At 40.1% G+C, this 23,327-nt stretch overlaps 1 long non-coding RNA gene across 1 annotated transcript in view; it reads left to right on the top strand.

Moving 5' to 3' along the window:
* The window catches only part of LOC132392213 (uncharacterized), a 124,433-nt gene extending 114,811 nt beyond the window's left edge, over positions 1-9,622 (top strand). Inside the window, exon 3 of the long non-coding RNA XR_009511448.1 lies at positions 8,927-9,622. This is a non-coding gene — a long non-coding RNA (uncharacterized LOC132392213). The remainder of the gene's footprint in view (positions 1-8,926) is intronic.
* Positions 9,623-23,327: the final 13,705 nt, after the last annotated feature.

Here is a 23,327-nt window from a genome sequence, read left to right as displayed (position 1 = left end):
CTCATTAATTATTGCTATTTATTTATATATGCATTTGCACAGTTTGTTTTCTTCTACAGTCCAGATGAACTTTTATTGATCCTGATATAGGTTTGCTGAGTGTGCCCACAGTAAAGTGAATCTCAGGGTTGTATATGGTGACATATATGTACTTTGATAGTAAAATTTACTTTGAACTTTAAAGTTATTTTCTCTTGTTGGTGAATATTTGATCCTTTTCATGGTAAACAATAACTGTCCTGTATGTTAACTGAGGATATGCTACAGCCCTATGAGAAATGTAGGTGCATAAAATTATAAGCGGCATAGATAGAGTGGACAACCATGGCCATTTGTGCTCAGGACAATGATTAATACCAGAGGATATCCTCATAAAGTGAATGGAGGAAGGTTTGGAAAAGGGAGGATTAGCTAAAAGAGAAGGACAATGCAGGAGGGATTACGAAAGTCTCCAGAATAAACAAAAAGACAAAAAATTTAGAAAGGGGTAAGAATTTAACTTCTAGTAACATGGGGGCAAAATTTAAAGGGGTGATAAATACAGGACTGAAAGTGTTATATTTGAATGCATGCAGAATATGGAATAAGGTAGATGACCTTGTAGCACAGATAGAGACTGGCACGTATGATGTTGTGAACATCACTGAGTCACGGCTGAAAGAATGGGAGCTTAACATCCAAAGATACATACTGTATTGAAAAGACAGGCAGGTAGGCAATGGGGATGGGGGTTCTATTGGCACAAAATGAAATGAAATCATTAGAATGACAGGATTGGGTGATGTAGAATCCTTGTGGGTAGAGTTCAGAAACTGCAAAGGTAAAAAGACCTTGAGTTATATGCAGGCATCTGAACAGTAGCCCAGGATGTGGGTACAAGTTGCAACGTGAAATAGAATAGTCATGTGAAAAGGTGTCAGATGTTATGGGAAGAAGGCAAGAGAATGAGGTTGAGACTTTTAAGAAATCAGAATGGCAGAGCAGGCTTGATGGGCTGAATAACCTTTTGGTCTAAGGCTTAGGGGAGAAATAGGCTTTTCATGCAGAGAGTGCTAAGAGTCAGGAAGGCAATGCCAGGATGGTGATAGCACCTGATACATCAGGGACCAATAAGATACTCCAACCTGATGACATGAGCATCGATTTCTCTAACTTCCAGTAATGCCTCCATCCCCCATTCGTCATTTCCCATCTTCTTGTTCCTCTCTCGTGTTATCTCCTTGCCCGCCCATTGCCTTTTTCTGGTGCTCCTTCCCTCCCTCCACCCCCACACTTTTTTCTTTCTTCCATGGCCTTCTGTCTCTTTCACCAATCAATCTCCTAGCTCTTCGCTTCGTCCCTCCCCCTTCAAGTTTCCTGGTGTTTCTCTCTCTCTCCTCCTCCCATCTTTCAAATCTACTTGTGTGTGTTGCTAAGATAGATAGACCTATGGCTGAAAGGAGAATGGAAAGCTATGTAGGAGAGAAGGGTTACATTGATGGTAAAGCAGGTTAGAGTAGATGAACCATTTCTCATTCAGGGATCTGAGGTGGAGAGGATCAGCAACTTTAAATTTCTCAGTGTTTCCATTTTGGAGGACCTGTCCTGAATACAGCATGTAAGTGCCATTACAAAGAAAGAACAGCAGAGCCTCTACTTTCCTAGAACTTTGTGAAAATTTGGCATTACTTCTAAAATTTTGACAAACTTGTATAGATGTGTGGTGTGGTGGAGAGTATATTGACTGGTTGCATTAAGGCCTATTATAGAAACACCAGTGCCCTTGAATGGCAAATCCTACAAAAAGTAGTGGATATGGCTTAGTCAATCATGGGTAAAGCCCTCTCACCCATTGAGCACCTCTTACTGTTGCAGGAAAGTGATGTTCATTATCAAGGACACCCCCCCCACCTCATCCAGGCCATGTTCTCTTCTCCCTACGGTCATCAGGAAGAAGGTACAAGACCCTTAGGGCCCAGACCACCAGGTTCAGAAACAGTTATTTCCCTTCAACTATCACACTCTTGAACCAGAAAGTTAATGTCACTCGATTTCATTTGCCCTCTCACTGAACTGTTGCCACAACCTATGAACTTACTTTCAAGGACTTCTACTCTCACGTTCTCAGTAGTCGTTGCTTATTCATTTTTTATTATTTTTTCTCTTTCTTTTTGTTTCTGCACAGTTTGTTGTTTTTTTTTCTGTTTTGCACATTAGTGGTATAAAGTGACTGTGTTGCCTTTATGGCATTTGTTTAGTTTATAATATTTTCACTTTATTAATTCGTATGTTAGCATTTTTCTAGTTAAAGTTAGGATTGTTTAAAGTAAATTCGTTGTCTGTGATATATCGTGGCATGCGATGACATCACATCCGGTTTCGCTGCATCTTGTGAGAAAATACCGGTTTGGAGAAATGGGAAGGAGGGGGCTCACATGTGCAGGATCAGCGCGAGAAAAGTTGTCTTTCTATGCACTAGAAACATAGTGAAGCAACGCCGTAAGTTCATGAGATAATTGATATGTTGAATTAAAATGTTAATGCTGATTCTGTTAAAAGTAATGATGGTTGTTAAGGTTTATGTTTTCGGTAGTTAAAGAGTTGTGGATAGTTTGTGTTGAAGTGTATTTAAAGCAGTCAATGGCGTAAGTAGATTCTGACTGTATGCTGCACTTTAATGTAATGTAGTTGTTATAGTTTTACTTTGGCAAGTATTTACGAAGTAAATGTGATATCAAGAAGGAAACAAATACTGTATACATTTTGTATTGTTTTATCAACAGTTTTCACCATATGTTAATGAGGAAGAGTGAACAGTAAACGGTTAATCTTACTGCAATCCTGCTTTCATTGGCTACGGTTTACCTCGGTGTTTAGTTCGGCATTCTCTTATACCCGAGTGAGAACACTACAGTGAAAAGGCGACATTATCAGGTGTTTCAAATTCTGCAATGACAACTCAATCCAGCATCAAGTCATTGCCAACCAGTGACAGGGGCAGTAGGGCATCATCAAGTAAGGCTACCCATGCAAGAGCTAAGGCAGAAGCCACCAAGGTGCGAGTGTTCTACACCAAACAAGAAACAAAATTGAAAATGGAAGCGGCTGCCAGAGAAGCCAAAAACCAGAAGGAAACAGCTGCCAGAGAAGCCGAAAACCAGAAGGAAGCAGCTGCCAGAGAAATGGAAAAGGCTGCCAGAGAAGCCAAAAACCAGAAGGAAGCGGCTGCCAGAGAAGCCGAAAACCAGTTGGAAAGGGCAAGGATAGTGTCAGAGTTAGAAGTGCTGACACTACACCAAGAAGCAGAAGCTGCCAGGGTGGAAGCAGAGTTAATAGAAGATGCTGAAGAAATGCATGATCTGGTTGACGTAAAATCTACTTCAGAAAAGATGAGATTGGAACGCACAAGTGACTATGTCCGATCTCAAATAGACTGGAAGATTCATTCTTCCTCTCCATACTTATCTGATAACACCCTGCTTCATGAGGAGTCTCAGAGAGGCCCATTTGCATCACATCCATCCGAGGAAGACAATTTACCCTTGCAACTCTGCAATGAATTCAAGAACGAAAGGGCTGATGACAAATACTTCTCGACACAAAACTTACCAGATTTGGCGAGAAGAGAGGCAAAGGCCGAATTCAGAAAAGCAAATTCCATAACAGATGTACGCCCTCAGTCATATACCCGCCGACATATTCCCACAGCCCGCATGCCACTTGCAGTTGAACCCATGGCACAGTATTTAGCATGACGAGATCTCGTCACTTCAGGATTATATCAGTTTGACAATAAACCTGAAAATTACCGTGCATGTTACTCCACATTCACCAACGCTATCGACGGAGTCCAGCTCAGAGCAACCCAAGAGTTGGATCTTATGGCAAAATGGCTGGGAAAAGAATCATGCAAACAGGTGAGACACATACGTTCAGTGTACATCAACAACCCCAAGCTAGCCTTAAGCAAAGCATGGGAGAGACTTTGGGTGGGCTATGCAGCCCCCGAAGTTATTGAAGTGGCGCTATACCGATGGCTGGAAAATTTTCCTAAGATGTCAGCCAAGGACCACATTAAGTTAAGGGAGCTCGGAGATTTACTCATGGAGATTCAAGGCGCCAAAGAAGATGGCTACTCAACTGGTCTAGTATACCAAGATATTTCATTCGGGATTAGACAAATTGCGGATAAACTTCCATTTGGGCTGCAGGAAAGGTGGATATCTGTTGCCTCAGAGTACAAGGAAGAGAACAATGGTCGATTTCCTCCCTTCGAGTATTTCACTAGGTTTGTGTGCAAGGAGGCGAAGAAGCGAAACGACCCTAGCATCATGGGTCCAGGAAGCAGTACAATTTACACCAAGCCAGATAAATCCTCTTCGAATAATTTCAACATTAATAAACCCGTTTCAGTGCTTAAAAGACTGAAGCCTTTACAACTAACAACAACCCTGGCAAGAATTGTCCATTGCTTAACAAACTCCACCCCCTCAAAAAATGCAGAACGTTTAGGGAAAAACCCCTTGAAGAGAGGTTGGTTCTTCTCAAGGAGAGAAGAATATGTTTCAAATGCTGTTCCTCGACCTCTCACCTTGCTAGAGAGTGTACGATCTCTGTGAAGTGCCCGGAATGTAGTAGCACTAATCACGATCGGCCCTTTACCGCAAACCGACAAAGCTCCTTCACCCCCACAACAGGGTGGTGGGGAGGGAGAGGCTCGCTCCAGGACAACAGTTGTCAGCTCGAGCTGTACAGAAGTTTGCGGTCAAGTTCAGTCAAGCTGTTCTTGTTCAAAGATCTGCCTCACTAAGGTATACCCTAAGGGAGCCAAAGACAAGGCCATCAAAGCCTATGTAATTCTGGATGATCAGAGCAATCGCTCACTGGTCAGACCAGAGTTCTTTGACTTGTTCCACATTGAGAGTAATCAGTTCCCATACTACCTTAGAACTTGCTCAGGCAGCGTGGAAACTTATGGAAGGAAGGCAGAAGGTTTCCAGCTCGAGTCCCTGGATGGTAAAGTCGTCATCTGTCTCCCTCCACTCTTAGAGTGCAATGAAATTTTGAATAACCGCACTGAGATCCCAACGCCAAATGCGGTGCTACACCAGCCACATCTCCACCACATCGCCAAACACATCCCAGAACTGGATCCAAAAGCAGAAATACTCCTGCTATTAGGAAGAGATGTTCTACGGGTGCACAAGGTTAGGCAGCAGGTCAATGGACCACATGACGCCCCCTTTGTGCAACGCCTGGATCTGGGCTGCGTGGTGATAGGAGAGGTGTGCCTGGGCACTGTACACAAACTGACAGTTAACACATTCAAGACCAATGTGCTAGAGAGTCGCCGCCATTCAATTTTTCAACCCTGCACAAGTTTCATGCGTATCAAGGAAGCACAACAAGGCTTTAACAAATGTAAAGTAACCGACAAGACACTGGGTCAGTCAGTCTTCGCTCAAACCGAGCATGATAATAAACTTGCTCCATCAGCTCAAGATGCCATTTTCTTAAAAACAATGGACACCAAGGTCTTCAGAGACGAAGCAAATAATTGGGTCGCCCCACTACCTTTCAGAGAACCACGCCAGTGCTTGCCAAACAACAAAGAGCAGGCAGTCAAGCGGTTCATGTCCTTGCAAAAAAACCTGAAAAGGAAACCTGAGATGCAGCAACGCACCCGATTGACCCATAAGGTACTGTGCACACTAATGGCAGAGGTCACAGCCATTATAAATGCACGACCACTTCCACCTGTGTCTTCCAACCCGGAAAACCCCTTCATACTCTCACCATCAATGCTCCTTACACAGAAGGCAGGAGCTCCCCCTCCACCAGGGGACTTCTCCGATAAGGATTTGTACACAAAGCAACGGAGACAGGTCCAGGCTCCGGCAAATCAGTTCCATTCTCGTTGGTGACAGGAATATCTACCTTTGTTGCAACACAGACAAAAGTGGACAGAACCCTGCAGGAATCTTCAAGTTGGAGATTTAGTCCTACTCAGGGACAAGCAAATCACCCGCAACAGCTGGCCAATGGCCAGAATCACTGCCACATTCCCAAGTAAGGATGGACATGTCAGGAAGGTTGAGTTGAAAACTACCGACCAAGGTGATGTGAAAATTTACCAAAGGCCTGTTACAGAAGTCATTCTACTTCTACCTAATGACTGATTTAGAGGCTGAAGTTTTGTATTATGTTTATTGTGACCTTACAAAGGTCAAGCGGGGAGTGTGTTGCCTTTATGGCATTTGTTTAGTTTAAATTATTTTCGCTTTAGTAATTCGTTTGTTAGCATTTTTCTAGTTAAAGTTAGGATTGTTTAAAGTAAATTCGTTGTCTGTGATATATCATGGCATGCGATGACGTCACATCCGGTTTTGCTGCATCTTGTGAGAAAATACTGGTTTGGAGAGACGGGAAGGAGGAGGCTCACATGTGCAGGATCAGCGCGAGAAAAGTTGTCTTTCTACTCACTAGAAACATAGTGAAGCAATGCCGTAAGTTCATGAGATAATCGATATGTTGAATTAAAATGTTAACGCTGATTCTGTTAAAAGTAATGACGGTTGATAAGGTTTATGTTTTCGTTAGTTAAAGAGTTGCGGATAGTTTGTGTTGAAGTGTATTTAAAGCAGTCAATGGCATAAGTAGATTCTGACTGTATGCTGCACTTTAATGTAATGTAATTGTAGTTTTACTTTTGCAAGTATTTACGATGTAAATGTGATATCAAGAAGGAAACAAATACTGTACAAATCTTGTATTGTTTTGTCAACAGTTTTTACCATACGTTAATGAGGAAGAGTGAACAGTAAATGGTTAATCTTACTGCGATCCTGTTTTCATTGACTACGGTTTACCTTGGTGTTTAGTTCGGCATTCTCTTACACCAGAGCGAGAACACTACAGTGACATATATTTACTTTGATAATAAATTTATGAATTTTGAACCTTAAAAAGGTTGGCAGAGCATCATGGGCTGAAAGGCTCCATGCTCCATGTTCACTTTAGCAATGTGCTGCTTTATCTTCTTAACCAACCCGTTGGCAAATTTACCAAGAAACAATGTAAAACCAACTTGTTTGTAATAGACTTACTCAACTTTTCCCTGAATACAGTGAGATGTTAACATGGCTAGCTTTGAGTCCATGGTGCATATACAAGCACAAAATGACAAATTGCAGCCTGAACATCTGCCCTCTCCTCTCTCATTTTCTCTAATAACCCAATCTACATATAGTCAAGGCTCATTAACTTATTCTCCTTGAATCTACTAAGTTTTATGAAATCAGTTCCCTTCCTACAGCACTTTTTCTTTTTCCTTATTTTCCCACTCCCTTATTCAGTACTTTCCCACTTTTGTGTCCTGCATCAAATGGACACTTGTTCCTGATTTAATATTTCTTCTATATCTTTACCCTCCATGACAGGATGCTCTGCACAGATGTGAAAGATATCACCTACCCATAAAGCAGCAGCACACAAAGAACTCAGAATGCCGGGTAGCATCTGTGAGGGATATGGAAAGTTGACAGTTCAGGTTGAGACCCTTCTTCTTGACCCATGGACTGAGAGATAGAGAGGAGATTGCATATTTTTACTGGCCATCTACCCTTTACCTTTCAGTCTGGATGAAGAGTCTAGACCCAAAATGTTGATTGTCTATTTCCCTCTGTAGAGGCTGCCTCAGCTGCTGAGTTTCATTATCACTCTGTGTGTTGCTCCATTTTCCATGTTGGGTGGCACGGTAGCATAGTGCTTAGTACTTTACGGTACATGCAACTCGGGTTCAATTCCCGTTGCTGCCTATAAGAAGGTTCTATGTTCTTCCTGTGACTGTGTGGGTTTCTTCTGGGCACTCCGATTTCCACCCACAATCCAAAGATGTAACATTCGGTAGGTCATTGTAAATTGTCCCATAATTAGGCTACAATTAAAATAAGGGATTGCTGGGCAGCTTGGTTCAAGGGGCAGAAAGGGCCTCTCCCATGCTGTATCTCAATAATAAATAAATCTTTTCAATATTTGCAGTCTTGAGTCTCCAATCCCCCCTTAATGTTTATTACACTTAATATATTCAGTATAAAACATCTACTACTTTATTTAAAATGTCTGCTCACTGCTTCCATATGTCTTTGAGATTGTCTAGTCTCTTGTTCTATAATTCTTTTGTTTTCTCTGAATTCACTGTGCATTGAAGCAAAGCTCATTAATTTGACAACATGTCTAAAAAAACTCTCCCACTTTTATCTGCAGAATAAATTTCTGCAAGTGTGCTGAAGAATCTAAAGCCTAACCCTATATTTAATGAACTAATTTTGATAAGTATGCAGATATGTATGCATGTGATTGAAAGTAAGGAACATCAAACCATTATTATAAGCCAATGAATTGTTGGAATATAAATACAATGTCAATAAATACACAAAATCTGACGATATTACCAGAGTGTACTGTGATATAGTCTCCTACTTTAATTTTCTATTCAAATTTTTGCTCAAGAAAATGCCTTTATATAATCAAATGCTGTCACTCCAATTACCTGTGGCATTTTCTCCAAGGTTCTCCTTTAGAAAAGAGATAACAGCAGCTTCTATGTCACGGCAGCTGTTAACAGAATCCTATTGTCCGGTTGAAAGATTGGAAAAGCAGTCGCAATAACAGAATAATAGAAATGATTAGTCCAGTCAAAGGAGCTGCTAACGTAACAATGTCAAGTTGAAGAAATGAAGGATGACAGGGAGCTTTCAATTTATTTCTGTGAGACACTCAAAATGCATGTCTTGTTATGTAGGATTTTTATAAAATATAGTTTTTTACTTTACCTTTTTTAACTCTCATCACTGGTGGATGAGGTTTACAAGTCACTTCATTGAAACACCAGGGACAATTAACAGTGCCCAATTAATCAAACAACCTGCATGTCTTTGTCTTATAGGTGGAGGTGGAGCACCCAGAAAAGAATCCATAGCATCACTGTGAAAATCTGCAGAGACAGCACCCAAGGTCGGAATTGAACCTGGATCTCAATTTGATCTGCCTATTGTGGTAGTATAGATTAAACTTCCTAAGAAATAAAGCTATCCTTACATTTCTGTTTTAAAAGGGATTGGAGATATCAAATCTTCATAAATGAATCGCATTATCTATAATTATTATATACAGTGGATTCTGGTTAATTGGATCTTTCATTAATCAGGACAGCCACTTATTTGGGACATTTCTTAAAGTACAAAAACTAATCAGAAAATAGCTGGGATTCCCTTCATTTATTTATGATATTATGCCGCTTAATTGGGGAAGGAAAATGTTGTTTGAACAGTTTCCAACTAGCATCAGACATGTGCACTTGTGTGGCCATTAGTTACTACAACTGTGTGTAGAGTGAACAGTTTTTTAAATAGCATCATTTGTGTGCACTTCTGTTCAAAAGGCATTGATTGTTGTCATTGATAGTTGGTGAGAAATAAGTGATAAGACAATTCAGAACAGTTTTGCTCACTGCAGTTTCTAGCATTCAGGCTTGGAAATGCCAGAAACAGCTGGGAGTGAAAATAAAATGATTGCACTACTTCAACAAGTTGGAAACTGCAAAGAATTTGATGGTATCACTGATCATCTTGATGGTTACAATAAAAATGAAGATTTGGAGGATGCAATCATTGAGAGAATTGTATGAAGGCAGTGTATTATCCACACTAGGTGATTGCGCTGATTTTGTTCATTTACAGTCAATCAAAAGAATACAGCAGTGTATGCTGGATGAATTCCTATTTCAATAGCTATTAGGAACTAATACACAGTTTTATAGAAGTATAGTAGTGTTGATAGTATTCTAATTTGATCTGTATTTCATTTAAATACATAATGTGTTACTCAGTTAAATGGTGGTTGTCTTTTTTATATATACCTTTTTAACTATTTCCACGAAACTTCCGCTAACTGGGGCAGCTGTTTAATTGGGCCAAAATGCACTGGTCCTGATGTGTCCCAGGTAACTGGAATCCACTGTAATACATTTAGGTTGTACTACCAAGCTGAGCAATAGAAGACTTGATGATAAATGAGACAAAAGAACAAATAACATGAAAATCACAACATGACAACATGAAATATAATTACCATAATGAGCCACATTTAAAATATTAATAAGGATTGTTTGGCATTAATAAGACGGTGCATACTTCAAGTTGCTGATAGAAATGGCAGAGTTTAAATTACTATAATATTGTACAGACAAAAGCTGCACATAGATGTTATTTGCTGAATAGAAACCATTTAATAGTGTAATTATTAATAGTCATTCTATGCCCATTTGTGTAAGTTTTTTCAAAATAAATATATATAAATAATTATTGATCATCAGTGCCTTGAGTTTGGAAGACCCACCCCCCCCCCCCCAGTACACTGAAATACTTCATTATAGATCTTACCTGTGCAGATGTGGCTAGCATAGATAAAAACACAAAATGCTGGCAGAACTCATGATGCTGTCTGGCCTGCTGAGTTCTGCCAGCATTTTGTGTTTTTATTTATTTCCAGCATCTGCAGATTCACTCGTGTGCCTAGTAATCATAGAATTGCTTTAGTCCAAACCCTAGATTTATTGGCTGTCAAAGTTCACACTTCACAAATATTGATAGAGACTGAAAATCTATTAAAATGCATTAAAATTTTAAGACATTAAGAAACATTTTCATGCACTTGAAAAATTAAGTAATTGAATTTAAATTCATTATATCAAATTAGAAGGTGAACTTAATAATGTCCCAACTACTTCCTAACAACTACAATGGAAGTGCTTCACCTGTACTGAGATGCACTGGGAAAGCTCAGCAGCACATAGAAGTTCATGCTGAACTAGGATATGCAGTTTGCATTGTTAGTAGGTTGAAACCTGTGCTGGACTACAGGACTATAAAACTGTAACATTATGCATCTCACAATATTCACTTAGATAACCACAACCTACTTACAGAAGAGCAGAAAGAATGCCGTAAGGGTATTAGTCGGACAAACCACATCAGGGGTGTGTAAAGAGCGCTACTTTTTAATCAGGAAGGTGATCATGAATTTAAAGGCAGAGTTTCCTGATGGCAGTTTCTCTGAGTTGAGGAGCAGCCAATCAGCAAGATGGTTTCATTAGAAAGGGCCAATAAAAGACCATAAGTAATAGAAGAAGAATTGGGCAACTTGGCCCTTAGAGGCTGCTTTGCCATTCAATCATGGCTGATCCTTCCCCCCCCCTCACCTCACTCTTCAGCCTTCTCCCCATAACCTTTGATGCTGTGTCCGATTAGGAACCTATCGAGCTCTGCCTTAAATACACCCAATGTCCTGGCCTCCACAGCAGCCTGTAGTAACAAATTCAACAAATTCACCACCATCCGGCTAAAGAATTTTGTCTGCACCTCTTTTTTTAAATGGACTCTCCTCTATCCTAAGGTTGTGCCCTCTTCTCCTTCACTCCCCCATCAAGGGAAACATCGTTTTCACATCTACTCAGTCTAGGCCAGGGGTCGGCAACCCACGACTCTTTCACCTCTGTGCTGCGGCTCCCCGTGGCTTTGGAAAATAAATGATGTATTTAATTAAAATGTATTTTATGTTAGTTTGTTAGTTTTTGAAATGTAATTCTAAATTTGAAGATTATGGTGATCTTGTACAATCTAAATAAAACGTGTTTTTTGTCGCTATTAATATACGTCACCACTGCCAATGCCTGACACCCGCCAGTGCGCGATTTCTTTAATTTTTCGATCCAAGGTAGGCTAACTATGGAAAATTCTAAAAAAAGAAAAGTGACTGAAGAAAACAGAACATTTAATGATACATGGGCAGATTCATTTGCTTTCACTGCTGATGAGACTGGTTTACTTAATGCATATTGCTTAATATGCAATGAGAAACTAGCAAACACCAAAAAGTCAAAAGTCGCAAGTCGCAAGACATTTCCAGAATAAACACGCAGCCTTTGCTCAAAAATATCCGGATGGAGATGAGAGAAGAAAAGCCGTTTCGGAACTGATGCGGAAGGTTGATCTGAGCAAAAATCATTTCAAGAAGTGGATGAAGTCTGGAAAATCAACGACATATGCTAGTTTTGTTGCCGCTCAGGATATAGTCAGGCACGGGAAGCAGTTTACAGATGGTGAATATATAAAAGAATCTTGCATTAAGATTTCAGAACATCTATTCACGGACTTTAAAAACAAGAGTGAAATTGTGCAGAAAATCAGGGATATGCCCCTCTCTGCAAAGACTGTCAAAGACAGAACCATAAAAATGGCAGAAGACATCACAAGACAGCAAATTAAAAACATCAATTCAGCTGTGGCCTACTCGATTGCCTGTGACGAGTCTAAATACAAAGGTGATATTGAACAAATAGCGCTGTTCTGCCGGTATGTAAACTCTGCCGGGCCACAGGAAGAAATGATTGAGTTGATACCTCTAAAAGGCCAAACATGGGGGGAGGACATCTGTGAGGCTGTCTTGAATTGTTTAAGAGCCAAAGGAATAAAGACCACTCACCTGGTGTCAGTAGCTACTGATGGGGCACCAAGTGTGACAGGAGTGCACAAGGGATTTGTGGCTTTACTGCAGAAGTCGCTGGACAGAAAGCTGCTGACTTTTCACTGCATCTTGCACCAAGAGGCACTGTGCGCTCAAACATTTCCTCCGGAATGCACAGAAGTAATGGATGTTGTCATTCAGATTGTCAATAAAATAATGGCAAAAAGTTTAAATCACCGTCAATTCCGTTTGTTACTGGATGAGCTGGAAAGCGCATATTCTGATCTCCTGCTGCACAACAAAGTCCGGTGGCTGTCCAGAGGGGAGGTGCTGAAACGCTTTGTCGCATGTCTAGAAGAAGTGAAAACTTTCCTGGGCAGCAAAGGGCTCATCTTTCCTGAGCTGGAACAGCCAGAGTGGCTGTAAAAGCTACACGTCATGGTAGACATGACAGCGCACCTGAACATGCTGAACACAGCTCTTCAGGGGAAAGGACGCACAGCCCTGCACATGTTGGTGGATGTTTTGGCATTCGAGCGCAAGTTGACAGTGCTTGCCAGAGATTAACAGAAAGGCACATTGTCTCACTTCCCCAATTTGAGAGAGTTCAAACAAGCTCAGGACATGATAAATTCGAGTATTTACATTCTGCAATCATCGCAATGCAAACATCGTTTGGGAAACGCTTCTGTGAGTTCAGAGAGGAAAAAAACATATTATCCTTCCCAGTCACTCCCCTAAGCATCGATCCATCCCTACTGAATACGACTGCATTAGCAGGTGTGAGTCAATCTGACGTTGAGATGGAACTGGCCGACATAGCCGACAAAGACATATGGGTGTCCAAGTTTAGACGCTTGACAGCAGACCTTGAAGATGTTGCCCGTCAGAAGGCCGTTCTTGCTCAGAATCATAAATGGAGTGATATTGAAAACCACCCCAAACCGGACAAACTTGTGTTCAAAACATAGAATGCTATCCCCGACATTTATGTAAACATTAAAAAGTATGCGCTTGGAGTCCTGTCGATCTTTGGATCCACATACGTATGTAAGCAGGTGTTCTCCAACATGAACTTTATTAAAAACAAACATCGCGCACTCCTCACAGATGACAGCTTGCGATCCTGTGTAAATATGAAGGTGACGTCATCCAGCCCTGATGTGCAGACGCTGTGCGCTGAGGTCCAGGAGCAGAAATCCCATTAACCAAGTATGATAAATATTTTAATTGCCTATTATTTTACGTGTATTCAAATTTTTTCATTGTTCAGTGAAATAGTACTTTTATTTTTCAGGTTGACAGCTGGCTGACGTTATTTTTGGTTTGCTGCTGGCGGACAATTTAAGTTCGGTGTTTTTCATAAATACAAGAAGGACTCAAATAGACATTGAGTATTTTACTTAAAAGTAACCTTCAACCCAACGTCTTTTGTTTGGAGTTCAAAAAGTTTTTGTTGCATGCAGAAATGTAATTTCGTTTTCTCTGCAGGAATTCATCGATTTCATAAATAGTTTGTTTATACATAGCATAACGGCAAAAAAAAGTTGTATGCAGTGTTATTTCATTTTAAATGTCAAACGGGTTTTGTGGCTCCCAGTGTTTTCTTTTCTGTGGGAAACGGGTCCAAATGGCTCATTCGGTGGTAAAGGTTGCCGACCCCTGGTCTAGGCTTTTCAACATTCCAAAGGTTTCAATGAAATCTCCCATCATCCTTCTAAATTCTAGTGGGTACAGACTCAGAGCTGTCAAATGTTCCTTGTGTGATAACCCTTTCATTCCCAGAATCATCTTTGTGAACCTCCTCTGAACCCTCTCCAATGCAGTAAACAGAACTCAGATGCTAGCAGAGCTGCCATTCACTGAGTGGCCATTCTTGTGTGTTTGCCAGTCTTTAGAATGCTTTTGGCTCATTAGGCTTAAGCCAGTCAGACTCAGAATCTTGTTTATTATCACCAGCATGTGTCGTGAAATTTGTTAACTTAGCAGCAGCAGTTCAATGCAATACATAACATAGAAGAAAAAAGTAAACAAACAATTACAGTATGTGTATGTTGAATAGATTTAAAATTGTACAAAAACAGACATAATATATAATTAAAAAGTGAGGTAGTGTTCACAGGTTCAATGTCCATTTAGTAATTGGAAAGCAGAGGGGGAGAAGCTGTTCCAGAATTGCTGAGTGTGTGCCTTCAGATTTCTGTACCTCCTACCTGATGGTAACAGTGAGAAAAGGGCATGTCCTGGGTGCTGGGGGTCCTTAATAATGGACGCTACCTTTCTGAGACACTGCTCCCTGAAGATGTCCTGGGTACTTTGTAGGCTAGTACCCAGGATGGAGCTGACTAAATTTACAACACTTTGTAACTTGCTTCGGTCCTGTGCAGTAGCGCCTGCCCCCCATACCAGACAGTGATGCAGCCTGTCAGAATGCTCTTCACCATAAATCTGTAGAAGTTTTTGTGTGTTTTTGTTAACATTCCAAATCTCTTCAAACTCCTAATGAAGTATAGTCGCATTTTTGCCTTTTTTATGACTGCATCGATATGTTGGGACGAGGTTAGATCCTCAGATATAGACAATAGACAGTAGGTGCAGGAGTAGGCCATTTGGCCCTTCTAGACAGCATCGCCATTCACTGTGATCATGGCTGATCATACACAATCAATACCCCGTTCCTGCCCTCTCCCCATATCCCTTGTCCCTGCTATCTATAAGAACTCTATCTTGGCACCCAGGAACTTGAAGCTGCTCACTCTCTCCACTTCTGATCCCTCTATGAGGATTGGTATGTGTTCCTTCGTCTTACCCTTCCTGAAGTCCCCAATCAGCTCTTTCGTCTTACTGATGTTGAGCACAAGGTTGTTGCTCAGGTTTGGATGAGGTAAATGGTCTTGCATGTTACTCTCTCTCTGCTCATATTTGTTCATTCCTCTTCTACTAGGGCATAGTACAGTGAGAATGGATCCAGGAGCAGTGTTTTGTACTCTGTGTGGGATGTGGGAAGTCTGAGAGATGTCTCCCAGATAAACGCATGTTGCAGCTTTTGAGAGAACATATTAAAGAACTGGATGACCCTTGACTCATACGGGAGAATAAAGAGGTGATAGACAGGAGCTACAGGGAGGTAGTTACCCCTAGGGAGACAGGTAACAAGGTGACTGTCAGGAGAAGGAGGGGAAATGCACAGCCACTGCAGAGTACACCTGTGGCCATTGACTCCAATAATAAGTATATGACTTGAGCGGGACGACCTACTGGGTCTGGTGACCTACTGAGACCACAGTGACCGGGTCTCTGGCACACGGTCTGGTGCTGTGGAATTAAAGAGCAGAGAGGTGAAGAAGCCTGCAGTGTTGATAGGAGATTCCTTAGTCAGATGAACAGAGATGAGATTCTGTGAGCATGATAGGGACACCCAGATGGTATGTTGCCTTGCTGATGCCAGGATCAGGGATGTCTCAGATCGTGTCCTTAGCATTCTCAGCTGGATATGTCTTAGTACATATCAGCACCAGTGACATAGGTAGACAAAGTGAGGATGTCCTGAAGAGAGACTTTAGGGAGCCAGATAGAAAGCTGAGAAACAGGATCTCCAGTGTAGTAATTTCTGTATTGCTGTCTGTGCCACGTACTAGTGAAGGTAAGAATACGATGCTTTGTACAGCTGAGGAACTGATGCAGGGGACAGGGATTCAGATTTATTATTCATTGGGATCTCTGCTGGGGAAGGTATGGCCTGTACAAAAGTGATGGGTTACACTTGAACCCGAAGGGGTCCAATATCCTTGCAGGTAGAATGGCTAGATTTGTTAGGATGGGTTTGAACTAATTTGGCAGGGGATGGGAACCAGAGTGATAGTGCTGAAGATGAGGTAGTTGGTTTACAAACAGAGGCAGTGTGGAGTGAGACTCCTAGCAAGGAAAGGTTGATGATGGGGTAAAATTGCAGTCAGCAGAATGAGTTGCAATGTAAAAAGTCAACATAATCAAAAAGGGTAAATACAGGACTGAGGGTGTTAAGGAGCCTTGATAGAGTGGATGTGGAGAGGATGTTTCCTATGAAGGGAGCATCTAAGGCCAGAGGACGTAACCTCAGAATAGAGGGGTGTCCTTGTAGAATGGAGATGAGGAGGTATTTCTTTAGTTAGAGAGTGGTGAATTGGTGGAATTCTTTGCCACAGTGAGTGGTGGGGGCCAAGTCTTTATGTATATTTAAAGCAAAGTTTGATAGATTTTTAATTTCAGGGCATGAAGAGAGGAAGGCTGGAAATTGGGGCTGATTGGAAAAATAGTTCAGCTATGATGGAATAGTGAAACAGACTCGATTGGCCAAATGGACTAATCCTATATCTAATGGTTTGATGGAAGGATGTAAAGAGCTAATGATAATAGAATCTGTGATTCTACATGAAGCCTGAATAAAAAGCAGAAATCTTTCATGTTGTTATATTGACTACCAAATAACATTTGATTCTGTCCCACATTCATGGTTAACAGAAGCTCTTAATGTATGTAAATTACACCCAATAGTTATGAAGTTCCAACATCTGATGCAGCATTGATGTTCTATAATCACCCTACCATTTAACAACCAAAAAAGACCAACCACCTTTATCAAAACAAATTGAAGCATCTTCTGAGGAGAGTTTCTAAGCCCGCTCTCTTATTTGGTGAATCGGACGAAATGCTGTATCAAATCAGAGATAAAGAAAACTTTGACACCTCTTCTACACATGGACAATTAAAAATTATACGCTCCTTCATTGATGCTAATTCAATTAATTCAAAGAGTAAAACTATTATCTAAAGATATAAACATGAACTTTGGACCAGATAAGTGCAGAACATTAAACATAAAGAAAGGTGCATTGAAGTTAGTTAAATATTAAACAGAGCAGCAGGATACAATACAACCAATGCATGAATGTGAAACATATAAATACTTGGGATATTAACAAAGAAAGCAAGATCATAGTACAATAAAAGAAAAATTTTTGACAGAATTTACTTCAAGGTTTAAGAAAATCTACCAAACAGAGCTTAATGGTAAAAATATAACAAAAGCAATGAAGACTTTTGCTATACCCATATTAACATATTCTTCTGGCATAATATTTGGGGCTGAGACTGTTCTGGAAAATTTACAAAGAAAAGTAAGAACTGATATGACAAATTTAAAAAAAAAAAATCTTTTTGTACACTCGAACAGACTTAAATTAATTTTGTCTCGGACAGAGGGAAGAAAAGGAATAAGAAACATAAAAAAAATTACACAACAGCCGGATGAAACTTCTCAGGATATATTTTCATCAACAAAAGCAGTATTCAGTACTCCAGATGAGCATATGCAATTCTGAAGTAAACACCTCTAAACTTAAATGAAAGCACAACCCAGAAGAATGAAGACATTATTGCTACACAAGAAAAAGTGGAACAGTGGAAGAGTACGAACACCCATGGAAGATGGTTTGTGCAGACTAAATTCCAAAAAGGAAGCATCGAACGCCTGGCTCAGAGTTAGAGAATTCTTCCCAGAAATGGAAGGATTTCTTATGACAGTGCAGAACCAGGTGGTTAATACCAAAGAAAATCAAACATACATAATAAAATACCAACATATTCAAGATGATAAATAGAAAATGATGAGATAAACCAGAAAAAATCCATCACATTACAGTGTCCTGCTGCAGTTTAACTCAATCTGATTGTAAGAGGTACAACCAAATGGCAAACACCATTCATCAAAATCATGCTTTAAAAGACAAATTCAGAAAAGACTCCATACATTACTATAACTACAAGCCTGATCCAGTATTAGACCTATTGCTGACCTATTTGTTTATTGCAGCCACACCAGAAGTCAGAGAAGACAGGGTGCTATCCTCATCAGGCTCAACCGAGATGGACAATTGTGTGTCAGCTGTGTAACTGTGGAAATCAAGTTTATGCTGTCATATGATGTCTTCTAAGGGGAGCATATATAAGGAGAAGAGTAGGGGACCTAGGCAGCTTCCCTGACCAAAGGTACAGTGTATCTTTTAGAAAACTGATCTCCAAACCAGTCAAAAAAAATTCTCCAAGATACTGTATGTGAGCAAAACCAGTTAAGATCATTACCAGAGAGGCCAGCTCAGTTTTTAACGTGACCTGGAAGAATGTTCTGGTCAATTATCTTGGAAGCAGCACTTAGCTCTAGGAGAATTATAACTGGGATACTCTTGGCATCAGTGATGAGCCCAAGGCCACTAACAATTTTGGTAAGAGCTGTCTTGTGCTGTGGTTTGCTGCAAAGCCTGAATTAAACTTTTCTAGAATATTGTTCTCATTCAAAATGTTGTTGAGTTAGCTGAAAGTAACTTTCTCAAGAACCTTGCCCAGAAAAGGGAGATCTTATTTAGACCTGTAGTTAGCTAGTACCTCACTATCAAGGTTTAGCTTTCCCAGTAGCAGTTTGGCAGAGCAATTTTGAAGCTGTTACGCTGCAGGCGTGTAGGGCTGCAATGGAGGTGCTCCATCTCTGACGGTATTCAGGGCTTCCTTCATTATGTCAGTAGTTTAGTTTAGTCTCTTAGTTTTCACTACTGTCAAACATGCAAGTCCTGGATGGAGTCTCAGATGTATAATTCGTGGAATTGAATTTAGGAACTGAGAGGTAATGTTGCAGCTATATAGGACCCTGGTCAGACAGGATGGATGTGGAAACTATAGAAAGGGTGTAGAGGAAATTTGCAAGAATGTTGCCTGGATTGGGGAGCATGCCTTATGAAAACAGGTTGAGTGAACTCAGCCTTTTTTCCTTGGAGCGACAGAGGATGAGAGGTGACCTGATAGAGGTGTATAAGATGATGAGAGGAATTGATCATGTGAATAGTAAGAGGATTTTTCCCAGGGCTGAAATGGCTGCCACAAGAGGACACAGGTTTAAGGTGCTTGGGAGTAGGTACAGAGGAGATTTTGGGATAAAACGTTTTACACAGGGAGTGGTGAGTGCGTGGAATGGGCTGCTGGCAACGGTGGTGGAGGCAGATACGATAGGGTCTTTTAAGAGACTTTTGGATAGGTACATGGAGCTTAGAAAAAATAGAGGGCTATGGGTAACCCTAATAGTACTTATGTAGGGAAGTGTTTGGCACAACTTTGTGGTCCGAAGGGCCTGTATCGTGCTGTAGGTTTTATATGTTTCTATGTAGAATGTTCCTTCATTGCCAATTCTGTAACAATTTTATTTTACCAGTCAGAGCTGTTAGCCTAAGCTGAATCCTTGAACCTGGAGGACCGGTGGATCACTTTTGGCTTGTCCTCTACCCTTGAACCTGTTTAGCATGGGCGACCCTACCAAGAGCCAAAGTGTAAAGCCCTGACTCCAGCCAACAGAGCCCTCTGGATTATTCAGGCTCAAACCATGACAAGGTTGTGATCCTCTTTGGGGGTCCAGTTCCAAGGGAAGTGTTTATAATTTTCTAACAGAATTGAAAACAATATTAAGAATCATTAAAAAGTGTAGTAGAGTCAGGTTCAAGACAGCAAATAGACAAGTTACAGTTAGTTTTGTCCCCACTGTCTTCAGAACATTCTTAATATATGGAGATTTGAATCCTGGGAATATTTTGATGCTCTGGTTTGGATAGAAAAGAAAATTGCCAAAAGGGCTCAACAGGCCAAGCGAATATATAATAACTAACAATTTACTGAGAGTTGAAGGAACAGAAAGTCCTTGGATAGAAAGTCCACAAATCCTTAAAGGCAACCAGACAGATAATGAGATGTTTGAAAGACAAAAAAGGATGCTTTCTTTTATTAGCAAAGGCAAATTATATAAGAGCTTGTTGGTCCAAACCTGTAACTTAGAGAACAACATCTGTGCTGAGCGCAATACCAAATTAAGCTAAATTTCATCGTCCTGCACATGATCTATGTTCCTCCGTTCCCTGCATACTCCATGTGTCTGTCTAAAAGACTCTTAAATGTCACCATCATATCTAATTCCACCACTATTCCTGGCAGTCCATTCCAGGTATCTACCATTCCTTGTAAAAAAATATTGACCCAGACATCCTTTTCCATTGGTCAAGAGCTTATGTTATCAAGTAATAAAACCAATGATTTGCCCTGTGTAGGAAAATCTATTGTGCTCAGTGCCTGAGATCACTCCAGAGTTGTGGTTCCTAGTTATCATCTCCTGACAGTTTTGGACAGATTTTGGAATGTTTGCAGACCACTATTGAGTTTGACTGACAAAAAAAAGACTCACCTTGTATCGCATAATTCAATTACAGCAGTTATGACATGTAAATAACTTGAACACAAAAGTCTGCTGGACGAACCTGAATGCCTGAGGGGCCCTGAAGGGTCTCAGCCCAAAATGTCGACTGTTTACTCTTTTCCATAGATGCTGCCTGACCTGCTGAGTTCTTCCAGCATTTCATGTGTGTTGCTTTGTATTTCCAACATCTGCAGATATTCTTGTGTTAGAAATGGAACACAAATTTATTTTGGCCAAGGGGAGGTGGGACAAATTCGGGAATTTTAATAATATTGGATAAGGATAAAGTTCGATAAGTCCCTAATGTAAAACTTGCAGAAAAGGAAAGGAACATGATATTACTTATTTCACCAGAGCTTCATTGCTACATGTCAAAATAATAGCTACGTTCTGCCTCAGGCTCCCAAGATTTGCCCTAATTAATTTTCTCTTTCTACTTTTGAATATTATGTGAGATCATGGAAAAACTCTACACTCAACTCTTACAACAGAAGGATCTATTATTTAGCATTTTTTCTTTTAAAGAAGGAGAATCTTAATGAGCAACTAATAGCTACACAATTCCATCTTCAAAGCAGAATTTATGATCTTTGTAGAAACCTCTGAAATATTTCTTAGGGTTAATTTTAATTTTACTAAGTAAACAATATTGGATTAAACACTCATTATCGACCCCTTTCAAGAAATGATAATTGAAATAAGTGAAAAAAGAACAACTAATCTAATAACATGGCAGTCAAAATCACTCTGATATCTGATTCTTCATAATTTACTCAAGGAAGTGATGAGAGAAAAATCCACATGTATTTGAAGTCAGACTAGCATTCAAATCCTGGTTGTTAACAAATTAGAATTTTAAATATTTGCCCTCTGTGAAACCTTCCGCATGCAGCTTTTGCTGGAAGTAGTGAAATTGAATTGTTATTTATCTGAACATGCTCAGTTAGCATTATTCATTGTAGAAATATGGTTCTTCAGCAAAAACTAAATCAAGGTTCCTGATTTCCATGACACCCTGGAGCCTTTTGAATGTACTCTGCGGTAATAAAAACATGTAATTGCAACACCAAAGTGAGAAACCCAGTTTGAGCGAGTGCAATAGAATCAAGAAAAGACTAAATATTCTGGTGCATTTAACAGCCTCTGGAGTTTCAGACTAAATGGAAAATGCATTCTAAAAATAACATAATGCCTAACATTTGAAGACTTTGGGGACAAGTTTCTGGTTTATTCAACTTATTTTCAACACTCTGGGGAAAAATGGGGAATTATAAATTTAAGTGGATTAGGTGCAAGGTGAAAATATCCTGAGATGCTTTATGTTTCAAGTCACTCAAGTCAAGTCATATCATTTAACTATATCGTCAAACAAGAAAATGTTTCTCCAAACCAGGGTGTAAAGTACCGTTGTATGCATATTGTACATAACACAAGATAACTTACGAAAGTAAGAATGAAATCTGCAGATGGATTGCACACAAATGAACAAAGGAAAGTGCATATATTAAATATAGTAAGCTGCAGAACTGATTAACCATTAGGCCTCTGAACTACCTGCTGTGTCGTATTCAAAGTGTCGCCGGTTAATCTGTTCTGTCCATTCTGACCGTTCTTGTTTTTATGCATTGGAGTCTCCTGCCAGATGGTAGAAAGTCAAAGAAGATGCTGGGTGGATGGGTGGGATCCATAATTTACAAAGAGCCTTGCGTATGCAGCATTCCTGATAAATGTTCCCAATTGATGATTTGATGATAGTGAGAACCCTATGATCCATTCTGCCATTCTCACAGTCCTTTGCAGGGAATTCTGGATCCGATGATTGGCTGCTTCCATACCAGATGGAGATACAGCTTGTCAGGATGCTCTCAGTGGTGCTCCTGTAAAATGTAGTTAAGATGAAGGGGGGGCAGGGGAGCCACACTTTCCTCAATCTTCTTAGGAAGTGGTGATGCTGCTCTGCCTTCTTGTTCAAGGATGTGATATTAAGTGACCAGGTGAAGACGTCCGTGATGTGAATTCCCAGGAACTTGATACATTTAACTTTCTCTATGAAGGAGCCATGTATTCAAGTGGGGGAAAATTGTTCATCTGTACCTTCCTAAAGTCCACTCAAGTTTGATGTAACCCCAGGACAAAACTGTGAGAAACTCTCAGTTGTGCTGGTTTGGCAGTGGTCTTCAAATTATACTCTTTTTATTCAGTGTAAAAAGCATATTTGCACATTTGAATAATCTTTTCACATTAAAAATATTTAATTTACTAAGGAACTACACTGTGCACATCAATATTTCTAGATGTGTTCCAGTATGGCTATTTTAGTTATTACCTAAAGTCCTGCTGATTGTAAGTGATGGACTGTATATTATTAGCAATGCTTAGTTTTGCTGATAACCGACTTTTCACCTTTATTAATAAAACTGCACCAGGTTAGCACTCACAATACATGACATTATTTTTTAATGGAAATAAAACATGTTCAATTACAGCGCTGTATAGGAAAAATATAGAAATTCATTGTACTAGAAACTTTAATGGAATCCTTAAGAAGCACAATTTA

This window comes from Hypanus sabinus, chromosome 4, assembly GCF_030144855.1.
Source record: "Hypanus sabinus isolate sHypSab1 chromosome 4, sHypSab1.hap1, whole genome shotgun sequence".
Classification (NCBI taxonomy): domain Eukaryota; kingdom Metazoa; phylum Chordata; class Chondrichthyes; order Myliobatiformes; family Dasyatidae; genus Hypanus; species Hypanus sabinus.
This window is presented reverse-complemented; position numbering and strand designations above follow the sequence as displayed.